We start from the raw sequence: 12,429 nt of genomic DNA on the forward strand, positions 1-12,429 counted from the left end.
CTCAGGTATTGAATCAGTGCCTCTTGTGTCTCCTGCATTGGCAGGCGGGTTCTTTACCACTAGCATCATCTGGGAAGACCAACAGTGACTCAACCTATTCCAAAAACTTAAGATGGCCTGATTGGGTGGACAGAAGGACAGATAGATGGACATACACATGATAAGCCAAGTACAGTACAGTATTAACGACAGAATCCAGGTCAGAGTTCTATGTGTTCATTATAAAACTGTTTCTACGTCTCTGTATGTCTGACAATTTTGACAATAAAGGATTGGGGAAAAATGGCTTTCACAGCCTGTTACACTTGATCCTACACTTGTGAGCCCCTTGTGATAAAGGATGCTCTTGGCTTCCACTCTGCCTCCCCATCACCAGGCACAGTGCCTTTCTCACAGTATTTACTAGATGAATGATTGTTTCGCTGATTAAATGAATATAGTCCTATAATAGCAGAACAGTTATTCTCATTTTGAAGACAACAACAAAAGAAAATAAAACCAACCTGTATGTTCAGAGAAATGAGACTTACTACTTCAGAAGAATGCTCTGACTTGTATCTTTCCTGACTTCCAGCCTGCCTCCTCCCTTTCCCTATTAACATCCACCTATCCTGGGCCTCCAGATTTCCAACGGAACAGTTCACCTCAGTGAAGCTGATCATGCTAATGAGTTCCTATATATCACAACAAGCATTAAATGCACTGTCTTTTTTAGCATATTTTCTAAAGACAGTTCTTTCCTCCAATAGATGTGACCTCCATTTTAATCTGGTGAGAAAAGAATTTTGCTCAATCTCTGTCTTGCATCGAAAATCATACCATGTAGGCATAAGGCCAGTGGAACACAGCAACTGTTCTCTTGCTTCTCTGTATATTCCTAGAAGTAGCTGACATCCCTACACAGTTGTCAGGTTGGCTGGCAGCAAGGAAGCTGGGGACAGGGGCTTTGCTATTTATTTCAGCCATAAGTCTGCCTTAGACCAGAAAACAAGGAATCATTTGGAAAATATTTATTGAGTATGTTTTCAATACCAAGCACCACGTTTGGGTAAGAGGAGGAAACAGTCAGGTATGGAAAGAGATTTGGTACCTACTTTTATGGAGCTCAGAAACCACCCACCTAAATGAGAAAAGAACATGATGCACCAGATGACAAACAAACAAAAGAACAAGACAGGATTTAGGGCCAGAAGCACCTTCATGAAGACTCAAGCCTGATACCTGTGGACAAGGCACTGTGTCTATTTGAGGCTTATTGTGTTTATCTATAAAATGCAGCAAACATTCAATATTTAACTCACAGGGCCATGTCATCAATCAAATAAAGAAAGCACAGGTTCAAGCCATAGAAGCTGTAAAATATAGTATCATAACAATAGCTGACGTTTATTAAATGTTATTAGGTATCATGCCAAGTCCTTCTTTTTTAAAAAAAAGTTGGTCTGCTTTTTAAAATCACTTTGTTGGACTATAAAACTAAGAGAATACAGCACATAGCTGGCATAAATCAAATATGCAAATGCAGGGATAAGGAAAAGATTCACTGTCCAGGTAAATGAAGACAGGCCATCAGCCTCAACACTCCATATATTTCAGTTACGAGCCCAGTTTATGGGAAGACCACCCTGGAGAGAAAATCCACAACAGATGCCCTAACACCAGCTGACAATACGGTCGGCCGTGCTCAAAGGCTGGGAGAAATCTGGTCCAAACGTAATATGGCCCTAGTATAAACACTCTAAAAAAGAGCTTGTTTGATTCAGATGATGTGTCTTGGATTTTCTTGGGGATGAAAGAAGCAACACAAAGGGGTTAGTCCTCTCAGAGTACAAAGACAAGGAGATAAGCACAGAGGAGTTACTGCCTCTATCTGGAGGCTTCACTTAACACAAAATATGCAGTGACCTGAGATGACAGGCTGCAGCCAAGGGGTGGCTCTGGGGTGGAAAGGAGCAGTAATACTCCAAACTTCCTTTTCCACAACAGGGAAGAGAAAAGTAACATATGCTCGACATGCAGTGATCTTTACTTTGGAACAGAACTATCTGAACAGACACACCCAGCAACCAAAAATGGCATGACAAATGATTCCATCCATTAAAATATTTAGAGTTATCAGTGTTAGATACAAAGCAAAGCAATGCCCCAGACATCACAGATGTGTAAATAAATGAGGTGCAATAATAGTTTAATAAATTCCAGGGTGGGGGTAAGAGGAAGATGCCATAGGCAGGGCAGAGGGTTGGACCCTAATCAACACTCCATGGTGACAGTCAAGGAAAGCTTCTTGGAGCTTGAAGAATTGGTATAAATTTCCCCAAGTGAAAAGAAATCATTGTAAGTTTGCCATGCAGAAGGAAGACCTCAGCAAAGATCCAGAGATGTAAGAGAACATGGGTAAGGTATCCTTAGATCCACTGATCAAGAAATGCACCATCTGGCAAGACTTTCCATTTCTCTGAGTATTCTGTTATAGGAAAAGTAATGATGGAGTCCTTGAACAAATTCTTGCGGCCTGGGTCTCAGCTCCAAGCGTCCAGAGGGTTAGTTGCTGGAAGAGGAAATGGTGAAGCAGGCTGGGTGGGGAATGCTGTAAAATGCAGGACACTCGCCCCTTCTTGAGGGACAGCCCCAGCGCAGCTCTGGCCAGTTCCTCCCACATGGGAATGTGAACCCAGGACTGCCAAGTCCTTTTATTATTTTTTTGAGAGAAACAGAGAAATCTGGATTTTTATGAGAAATTTCTTTTTTTTTTTTAATGTTGGACACTAATTCAAAAAGGAATTTTTTTTTCAAGTACAGGGTGGGTCCAACAAAACCCATCTGGGGACCAGATTCAGTTTGTGGGCTGCTAGCCTATAACCCTGCACGTGGGCAGAAATGAGTCACAAAGCAGTTGCAGGCCAATGGATAGAGCCCAGGTTGGAGGTGGTCTGGACCTAGTGAGAATCCTGGCTCCACCACTTACTGTTGTGTAGCTTTAAAGAAACTACTCAAGCCCCCGGGTCTTGTTTTCCTCATCTGTATAATGGAATAATAATACCTATCACAGAGGAGCTTAGATGAAATAATGCATGTAAATCCCTTCATATAGTCAGTTCAGTTGCTCAGTCGTGTCTGACTCTTTGCGACCCCATGAATCGCAGCACGCCAGGCCTCCCTGTCCATCACCAACTCCCGGAGTTCACTCAGATTCATGTCCAACGAGTCGGTGATGCCACCCAGCCATCTCATCCTCTGTCGTCCCCTTCCCTTCCTGCCCCCAATCGCTCCCAGCATCAAAGTCTTTTCCAATGAGTCAACTCTTCGCATGAGGTGGCCAAAGTACTGGAGTTTCAGCTTTAGCATCAGTCCTTCCAAAGAACACCCAGGACCAATCTCCTTTAGAATGGACTGGTTGGATCTCCTTGCAGTCCAAGGGACTCTCAAGAGTCTTCTCCAACACCACAGTTCAAAAGCATCAATTCTTCAGTGCTCAGCTTTCTTCACAGTCCAACTCTCACATCCATACATGATCACTGGAAAAACCATGGCCTTGACTAGACAGACCCTTGTTGGCGAAGTAATGTCTCTGCTTTTGAATATGCCATCTAGGTTGGTCATAACTTTCCTTCCAAGGAATAAGTGTCTTTTAATTTCATGGCTGCAGTCACCATCTGCAGTAATTTTGGAGCCCCAAAAAATAAAGTCTGACACTGTTTCCACTGTTTCCCCATCTATTTCCCATGAAGTGATAGGACTGGATGCCATGATCTTAGTTTTTTGAATGTTGATCTTTTGAATGATCAACTTTTTTGCTCTCCTCTTTCACTTTCATCAAGAGGCTTTTTAGTTCCTCTTCACTTTCTGCCATAAGGGTGGTATCATCTGCATATCTGAGGTTATTGATATTTCTCCTGGCAATCTTGATTCTAGCTTGTGCTTCTTCCAGCCCAGCGTTTCTCATGATGTACTCTGCATAGAAGTTAAATAAGCAGGGTGACAATATACAGCCTTGACATACTCCTTTTCCTATTTGGAACCAGTCTGTTGTGCAGATGGTTTAAGGAAATAATCCCAGTGGGTGGGGGGGTGGGGGGAATCCCACGCTAAATAATGAAGTGCTGTCGACCAGAAAGGATACCTGGAACTATAAGATTTATTTTTTAATGGAAAAGTACTAAGAAGTAATAAAAGCCTGAGCACTGTGCTGTAACAGTAGTCAACTATTCCAACTATGGATAGTATCTCATTATTGTGTTTTGTAATAATATATGCAGCCATTTTTTCCTATACTGTAAATTTCTTAAAACAAATGCATTTGTAAGACTGTAGAGCCTCATAATTTTTCCCTTTAACATTGCAGTGTAAACTTTGTTGTTGCTATACAAATATTTATTATCTACCCAGTACATGTGCCAGAAGTTTTTTTTTTTTTTCCCAAAATTGTAACATAGATCATGTCACACCCATGTTTAAAATCCATCAACCATTTCCCATTGCTCTTAGCATAAAATCCAAATTCCTGCCAATAACCTCAAGGCTGTGTAGGGTCTGGCCCTTGGTCACTTCTCTAACCCCTCTTCTGCCCCTGTCTGCCTTGCTCATACCCTGCCCCTGGCCCTGCTGACCTAGGTGGATCTCATAGGTGCTTCTCTCCCCTGAGTCTGCTGCTCCGCTTCCTGAAAATCTCATCATTCCTGTCAATAGAAACCTCCCAAGAGAACACACCAGCCATGGCAAATCTGTTCACCTGAGTTTCTTCCTCATAGCATTTTCCAGGAAACAAAATCACTTTGCATATATATTTGTTCTACTTTCTGTCTCTCTACACTAGAATCTAAGTTCCCAGAAGCCTATGCAGGGCGCTCATCTATCTTGCTCACCTTGGCATCCCCAATACTCATCGCACAGGAAACACTCAACCAATACTTTGCAAATGAAAAAAAAAAAAATGATCCCAGTGCCCATTGTTCCCAGCCTCAGATGATCCTGAAGGTATCACATCCAAGTTTCTTCCCTGAACTAGTTTATCCAAACCCTGGAAAGCAAACATTTGAAGAAGCAGTAGAGTGAAACGGTGATAAGCCCATTCTGTGGGTCTGAAATGCCAAGGTTCAAACCCCAACTTTGCCATTTATTAGCTGAATAACCTCAGGCAAGTTGTTTAATATTTCTGAGGCTGTTTTGTCATCTGTAAAAGATGAGACTTACTTTCTAGGGTGGTTGAAGATCAGATAAGTTTAACTGGGATGAAATGCTTAGACAAGCGCTAGATATATAAGAAGCACTATGTACATTTTAGCTACTGATTTCATCTATTTCCTCTGCTGTTGCTGACGTCCAGTTGCTCAGTTGTGTACAAATCTTTGTGACTCCTTGGACTGCAACACACCAGACTTTCCTGTCCTTCACCATTTCCTGGAGCTTGCTCAAACTCATGCCCATTGAGTCGGTGATGCCATCCAACCATCTCATTCTGTCATCCCCTTCTCCTCCTGCCTTCAATCTTTCCCAGCATCAGGGTCTTTTCTAATGAGTCAGCTCTTCACATCAGGTGGCCAAAGTATTGGAGCTTCAGCATCAGTCCTTCCAAAGAATATTAAGGATTGATTTCCTTTAGGATTGACTGGTTTGATCTCCTTGCAGTCCAAGGGACTCTCAAGAGTCTTCTCCAAAACCACATCTATTTCTTTCTTTATTTTTTTTTCTTGCCCTGACTTGCTTTTATTTATTTTTTATTTATTTATTTTTAATTTAAATTTTATTTTTTTACTTTACAATACTGTATTGGTTTTGCCATACATTGTCTGTTCTTATTGCTTAGTTCAAAAAGGCTATAACTTTGTGAAGGCAGAGATCACTTTTTTGTGAAGGTAGGCCCCCACAGGAAGGGAATAGAGGATGGAGCTGTTTGTATGGTTTTTGATGTACATATAGTTACATGATACGAGGCTAGGAGTGAGACATTTAACCTTTTTTGGGGGGGGGGGGGGCCTCAGTTTCCTCATCTATGGGCTTCCCCAGTGGCTCAGCAGTAAAGAATCTGCCTGTAGTGCTAGGAGACTCAAGAGATGTGAGTTTGATCCCTGGGTCGAGAAATTCCCCTAGAGGAGGGCATGGCAACCCACTCCAGTATTCCTGCCTGGAGAATCCCACGGTCAGAGGAGCTTGGCAGGCTATAGCCCACAAAGTCACAAAGAGTCGGACACGACTGAAGTGACTAAGCACGCATGCATCTTCCTCATTTATAAAAAACGATAAATCTAACCACAAGATAGTATAAAAATTAAATAATCACTGTGGAACAAAATAACTCTGGGGCTGTAAGCATTGGCGAATTTTAGGGGAAACATGTACAAGATATTCAGTGAGTCACTCTGCTTTGCAGTTCAAAGCTGGCTGCCTCCTGGTACAGGTATCATACATAGGATACGGAGGATTCAGATAAATGAAGGACTCTAAAAACATGTTTTATACTCTTCTACTATTTTCTATGACTGTTGATTTGCCTGACAATTTTGTGGTCATTTTTAGATGCTTTCTTTAGCTATTATTCAAACAGGGGAAACATGCAACTCATTACACTCAGTGACTTGCAATAAGATATTCTAGTGTTTAACATTCTCTCAATTGGCTATAGAATGTTACTGACATATCCATCAGTAGAGACAAATATTTTAAAACACAGTGGAAGTGAGAATTAAACTACTATTTGAATATCTACTGTATATTTTACAAATATCTGACTAAATTCCAATTAATTCCACAAGGCTGATATTATTGTCGTTAGTCATTTGACAGCTACGCATGCTGAAAATCATAGACATTGATTTAGTCAAAGGTCATGCAAAACTGGTAAATGCTGGAGAAAGATTTAAATGCAAGTGTCATTTGCCTTCAAATACAGTACTTGTTGTTGTTACACAACTGTGTTCTACTTCCCAAAGTTCCTGTCTTGTATTAGCTCTACTGCAAAGACCTGATGAATGTAGGTAAATAATATCAAGACCTATGCATGCATTTGAAGCCAGAGTAACTAACAGAGGAAGACTATAGTTTCCACTATATTGCCAACAAAAAAGAAATGCTCCATTTTTAAGAAAGAAACTGACATTGTTTCTCTTTCATAAAGTTTCAAAACAAGAAACCTCAACAAAAGAAAATAGATTTTACTATACAATCAAGAGGAATAGAAGAATAAGGCAGGTCAAGGCACTTATTGTGCAAGCCTCTCACTGTACAGAGGAGACAATGATCAGGCTTTCCTGAAGTCTAACAGCTTTCTTTTTAATAGTTCCCCCTACTACAAAGCATTCAACTGACACCTTGCACAGCTAGCAGGAAGTTATCAAACCACCTCTCTGGGCATCCAGACTCCCTGGTTGCTCCCAAGAACCTACATACACAGGAAAAAGCATATTAGAACCAATCAGAGCATCAATTACTCATTTTCCCAATATGTTACCAAAAGAACAGAAGCAGAAGGGTATGGACTAGGGAAATGAAAAGGACAGATACGTGTTCTAAACCCATCAACAAAATTCTCTGACATTCTAGCCAGTTGCTTCCAGACTTTTGGAATGAACAACGAGAACTGCAAACTATAAAATGATTAGCTTTCTGCTCTGCTGACAATGGCAAAAAGAGGAAATGAGTTAAAAGAGGGGTTGGAATATCTCCATGCATCCTCTACAAGCCACTTAATTATCTTCCATTAACACTGAGCTGTCAGGATTGGCATCAGCCCGTTAACTTACTTGACCTTCCTCAGCCTGCACCTCGTTACCCTACAATGTTTCATGTTTATAAAGATAGGAGACTCCAGCTGTTCCAGCCTGAGAGAACTTAATTTACATTTGGCCTTCATTAAGATGAGAGTCAGAATCATTGAGACCAAATGGAGAAGCCAGACTGCTGGGGGTTATGAAAAATTCAAATGGCATTTTTCCTTTTATCTGACAATTCTTATTAAGGAGACATACGTCAACCTAAAACACATAAACCTTAAATGAAAAAGACACGATTAAAATTCCATATTGCAGAACTAGGACCCAAGTGGCTTTGCCCATGAGCCATGGTGGTCCTAGTACATCACTTCTGTCTTCTGGGAAGTCTGAACTCCAAATTCTATCCAACTGTCTCTGATATTCGATTCCAGGCTAAGTACAAGGAGCACATGAATGACAGTAATACTGAAATGAGTGGTCAGCTGTGACTCCTCCACCTAGCTCACCATTCATGGCCAATCAGCCTCAATGTCCTGCAGACATTAATCCCTAACAATTTTGGGAACCTGTCTCCTCTCCATCCCACAGTGCCTAATTCAGGTCTCATCACTTCTCACCTGGAGAACTGTAAGAGCTCCTTATTGTCCCACTCAAGTCATTCAAAATATATTTATTGAGTACCCATTATGTGCCAGGCATTTGATTAAGTATAGGGACACAGCAAGGAACAAAATGGATATCACCTCCATCTTCCTGTGGATTACAATGGTTGGAAGGGGTGAGCTTTATACAAATCATTATACAAATGGACATGTCATTACAATTTATGAAAGATATAATGAAATAAAATTAAGAGTAAAATGACAGGGTTTCCCTAGTGGTCCAGTGGTTAAGAATCCACCTGCCAAAGCAGGAGACACGGGTTTGAACCTCAGTCTGGGAAGATCCCACATGCCTCAAGGCAGCTAAGCCCATGCACCACAGCTACTGAAGCCCAAGTGCTCTAGAGCCCTGCTCCACAACAGAAGAGGCAATGAGAAACCCAAATACTGCAACTAGAGAAAGCCTGCAAGAAGCAACCAAGACCCACCTCAGCCAAAAATAAATCAATTAATGTTTTTAAAAAGAGTAAAATGACAAAAGACCTCTGATTTACTTGAGAGTCAGAAAAGGCTTCTTTAAATATGTGACAGTAAAACTGAGATTCACATGATGAGTTAGAATCAATGGTGAGTAGAGGGAAGAATATTCAATCAGAAGGCACAGCGTCATTTAAGACCAGGGATCAGCAAACATTCTCTATAATGATCCCGAGAGTAAACATTTTCAGCTTTGCAGGAAATGCAATCTCCATCTCAGATACTCAGATCTACTACTGAAGTACAAGAGTACCTCAGACAGTACATAAACAAATAATGAGGCTGGCTGCCAGTAAAACTTCACGGCCACCAAAGTCTTAATTTCATCTCATTTTCACCAGTCACAAAACATGACCCTTCTTTAAATTATTTTTCAACATTTGAAAGGTAAAAGCCATTCTCAGCTCCCAGGACATCCAAAAGCAGGCAGCAGGCCAGATTTGGCCCATGGCCATAGATGGCCAACCCCTCGTTAAAGACTCTGAGATGGCAAAGACCTGGAGTGACTGAGGCACTCTGAGTGGATCCTTATGGATGGACTGGACAGAACAAAGTGAGGGACACACAGTAAGCAGTGGGGGGAGGTCAAAATGATGTCCTACACCATCTTCTGAGCCAGATTACAAATTCTGGAGCTTATCCTAAGGGCAAAGCAAGGCCAATGAAGTGCTATAATCAGAAAAATAAGAAAACTGATTCTTGGGGAATTCCCTGGTAGTCCAGTGGTTAGGACTTGGCACGTTCACTGCCAGGGCCTGGGTTTGATCTCTGTAGAGGACTAAGATCCCACAAGCTATGTGGCATGGGCAACAAATAAATTTAAAAAAAAAAAAGAAGAAGAAGAAAACTAGTTCTTACTCCCCACCACACACACATTTTCTTACTCCTAATCCAATCTTTTCACTGGGCCCAAGGTATCTAGGATATTTCCTCCCTTGGCTAACAACCATCCCTAATCTCTCTCACCAAACAGGCCTGGTCTCATTTCCTACTACTCTCAGGGAAGCATCCCAGGCTCCTGTCCTTGGGCCTATGTACTTTACAATAACAAAAAACAGTCTCTCTAAAATATCCTTTTCTTCTCTACTAGGCAAAACCTCCAGTTATACCTTGAGGCTCATCTCAAGTACCTTGTCCAGGAAGCAAATTACTTGCCCCAAAAGCACTTTTCATATTCCTGTATCACAGTGTTCAGCACATCTTTTGCTAGCTCTGGGTCCATGTTTCTACCCTCTTTATGTTTCCCCACCACTGTTTCCACTGGACACTGTGCCCCTCGAGGGTAAGAGTCCTCCTTGTACCCATGCCCCTGTGCCTACCATACTGCCAGCTGATGGCAGGACCACAAGTAAGATTTGACAAATTAAGGAATGAATGAAGAGTAAACACCTAGCAACGCTGTGAACTTGCACAGTCTCATGTTCTGATGTTGAATGTGCTGCTGAACAGTTAGTGAAGCTATGTGTATGCATGTATGCTAAGTCGCTTCAGCTGTGTACAACTCTTCGTGATCCTATGGACTGTAGCCTGCCAGGCTCCTCTGTCCACGGGATTTCTCCAGGCAAGAATAGTGGAGTGGGTTACTATTCCCTCCTCCAGGGGATCTACCAGACCCAGGGATCAAACCCATGTCTCTTACATCTCTTGCATTGGCAGCTGGGTTCTTTACCACTAGCGCCACCTGGGAAGCAGTACTTCCCTATGTCTCAGTTCCCCATAGGCCCAATAAAAAGAAGAAACTGCTTCCCACTTCTCCATACACGGATGCTTTTCAGGATGTAAGGGTATAAAAGCCTTTAGAACCAAAAGCGGTTTTGTGAATCTGCAGGCAGTAACATCAGCACCACCTGGGAGCTTGTTAGAAACCCAAATTCTCAGGTCCCATCTCAGGGTTACTAAGTCAGAATCCACAGTTCAGTAGGTGATTCATTTACACATTAAAGTTTGAGAAGCTATAAAGCCACTGACACGCTTTAAGGAGAAGATGCGAAAACTGATTTTAGAAGTTGTTTTTATTTTGAATTTGCAAACACAGTAAAACCAAAGGATTCTCAGCAAGGATTCCTGGGTATGCTTACCAAAAAATAAAAATCAAAGTAAAAAATCTGAAACACAGGTTTGAAGCTCAATGTTCAGGTAGTTGAATACACAGTGAGGCACGGTTTAGAGCCTTACTCAGAAAATTCTGAAATGGAATCGACTAAATGAATGGACAGATGGATGGTCAGTCTTAGGTCATAATCACAGCCAGGCAATCTAGATATTATTTTCAGTGGGTTTTATTTAGCTTACTTTGATCTCAAGCACATAGGTAAATATCCAGACAAGCTTATAACTGCATGTATATTAAGATCTCCTGGGATATAAAGCACTAAGCTGGCTACAAACCAGGCGTCAGGAAGGTGCTGGTATTGCACCAATGGCCACCTGTCCCATTCTCCTCACCTAATTTAGAATGGCTGTTCCTCACCTATGGCCAACAAGGGTGACAGGGCCAACCCATCTGTTCCTTTGTGCCATGTTTAGGCTGGCTTAAAGACCACCACCACCCCTGTTACTGGTACTTCCTGGACAGGCAAGCTTTAAAGAGGGTTTCAGCACTGCATGACAAATGGGATGAGCTAGAGACCAGGAGACACCGATTTACATTCTGGCTCTATCATCTGTTTGGGGAAGTCATATAACCCTCTCTCTCAGCCTCAGTTTCTTATGCCATCAAGCAGGCAGAGGTTGCTAGAATGAAATTAATTAAAGCCTATCAAACACAGAATAGAGTGTGGGGGCAGTGCAGGGCAGTTTAGTAATCTGATTTGTATTTCAGGATATTTTGGTATCCAGTTTTCAAAGTGACCCAGTTCAACTCACTCACCTTCTAGATGGAAAAAGTGAAGCCTGGGATGAGAAATGCTTTGCTCAGAGTCACACAGTGTGATGCTAGTAGAGTCAGAATTAGGATCCTGAAACCCCGACTCCTTAAACATTGTGTTTTCAAACTCCTAGCAAATACAGACATCTTTCTGCAAATTCAAACTTACAAAATAGCTCAATATACTAAACAAGCAACAACCCAAGCCTGCCTTAATTATCAATATCCTTTGTGCTCATCTCTCTCTATCCCATGGTGGCAATCCAAGGACACCTTCTCAGTACCCTGAAACTCCCCCAACCCCACATTTGAGTAATTGAAGAACCAACCCACCAGAGCCAGTAAATGAATCACTGCAGGTCTTACCCTTAGATGAATTCTCTTCTCACCAGAGCACTACGGGTTTTCAAGTCCTTACAGTTCCCAGAGGACCTGAACTTTCTCATGCATCCATATCTACCAGGAACCATTAAGTTGACATCACCATTCTCTGCACTTCATAAATGATCCTAACATCTGGAAATGGGAACCACCTGCAAGTGCTTTGTCCAGAGATCACCTTATCATATAAGGACATGGAAACTGAAGTTCAGGTGAGATGAGAAAGGCATTCCGTAAAATGCCACCAAGGTCAAACATTAATCACTGGGGGCTCAAAGTATGCCGAGAATGTTCCCGTTAGAAGATCAGGACTTGAATCCCAGCTCTGCCACTT

General features: G+C 41.8%; 1 protein-coding gene across 5 annotated transcripts in view; it reads right to left on the reverse strand.

The window, feature by feature from the left end:
• The window catches only part of FGGY (FGGY carbohydrate kinase domain containing), a 502,857-nt gene that overhangs the window by 443,949 nt on the left and 46,479 nt on the right, over positions 1–12,429 (reverse strand). The gene's annotated exons all lie outside the window — the stretch shown is intronic.

Source organism: Capricornis sumatraensis, chromosome 2 (assembly GCF_032405125.1).
Source record: "Capricornis sumatraensis isolate serow.1 chromosome 2, serow.2, whole genome shotgun sequence".
In the NCBI taxonomy this organism is placed as follows: domain Eukaryota; kingdom Metazoa; phylum Chordata; class Mammalia; order Artiodactyla; family Bovidae; genus Capricornis; species Capricornis sumatraensis.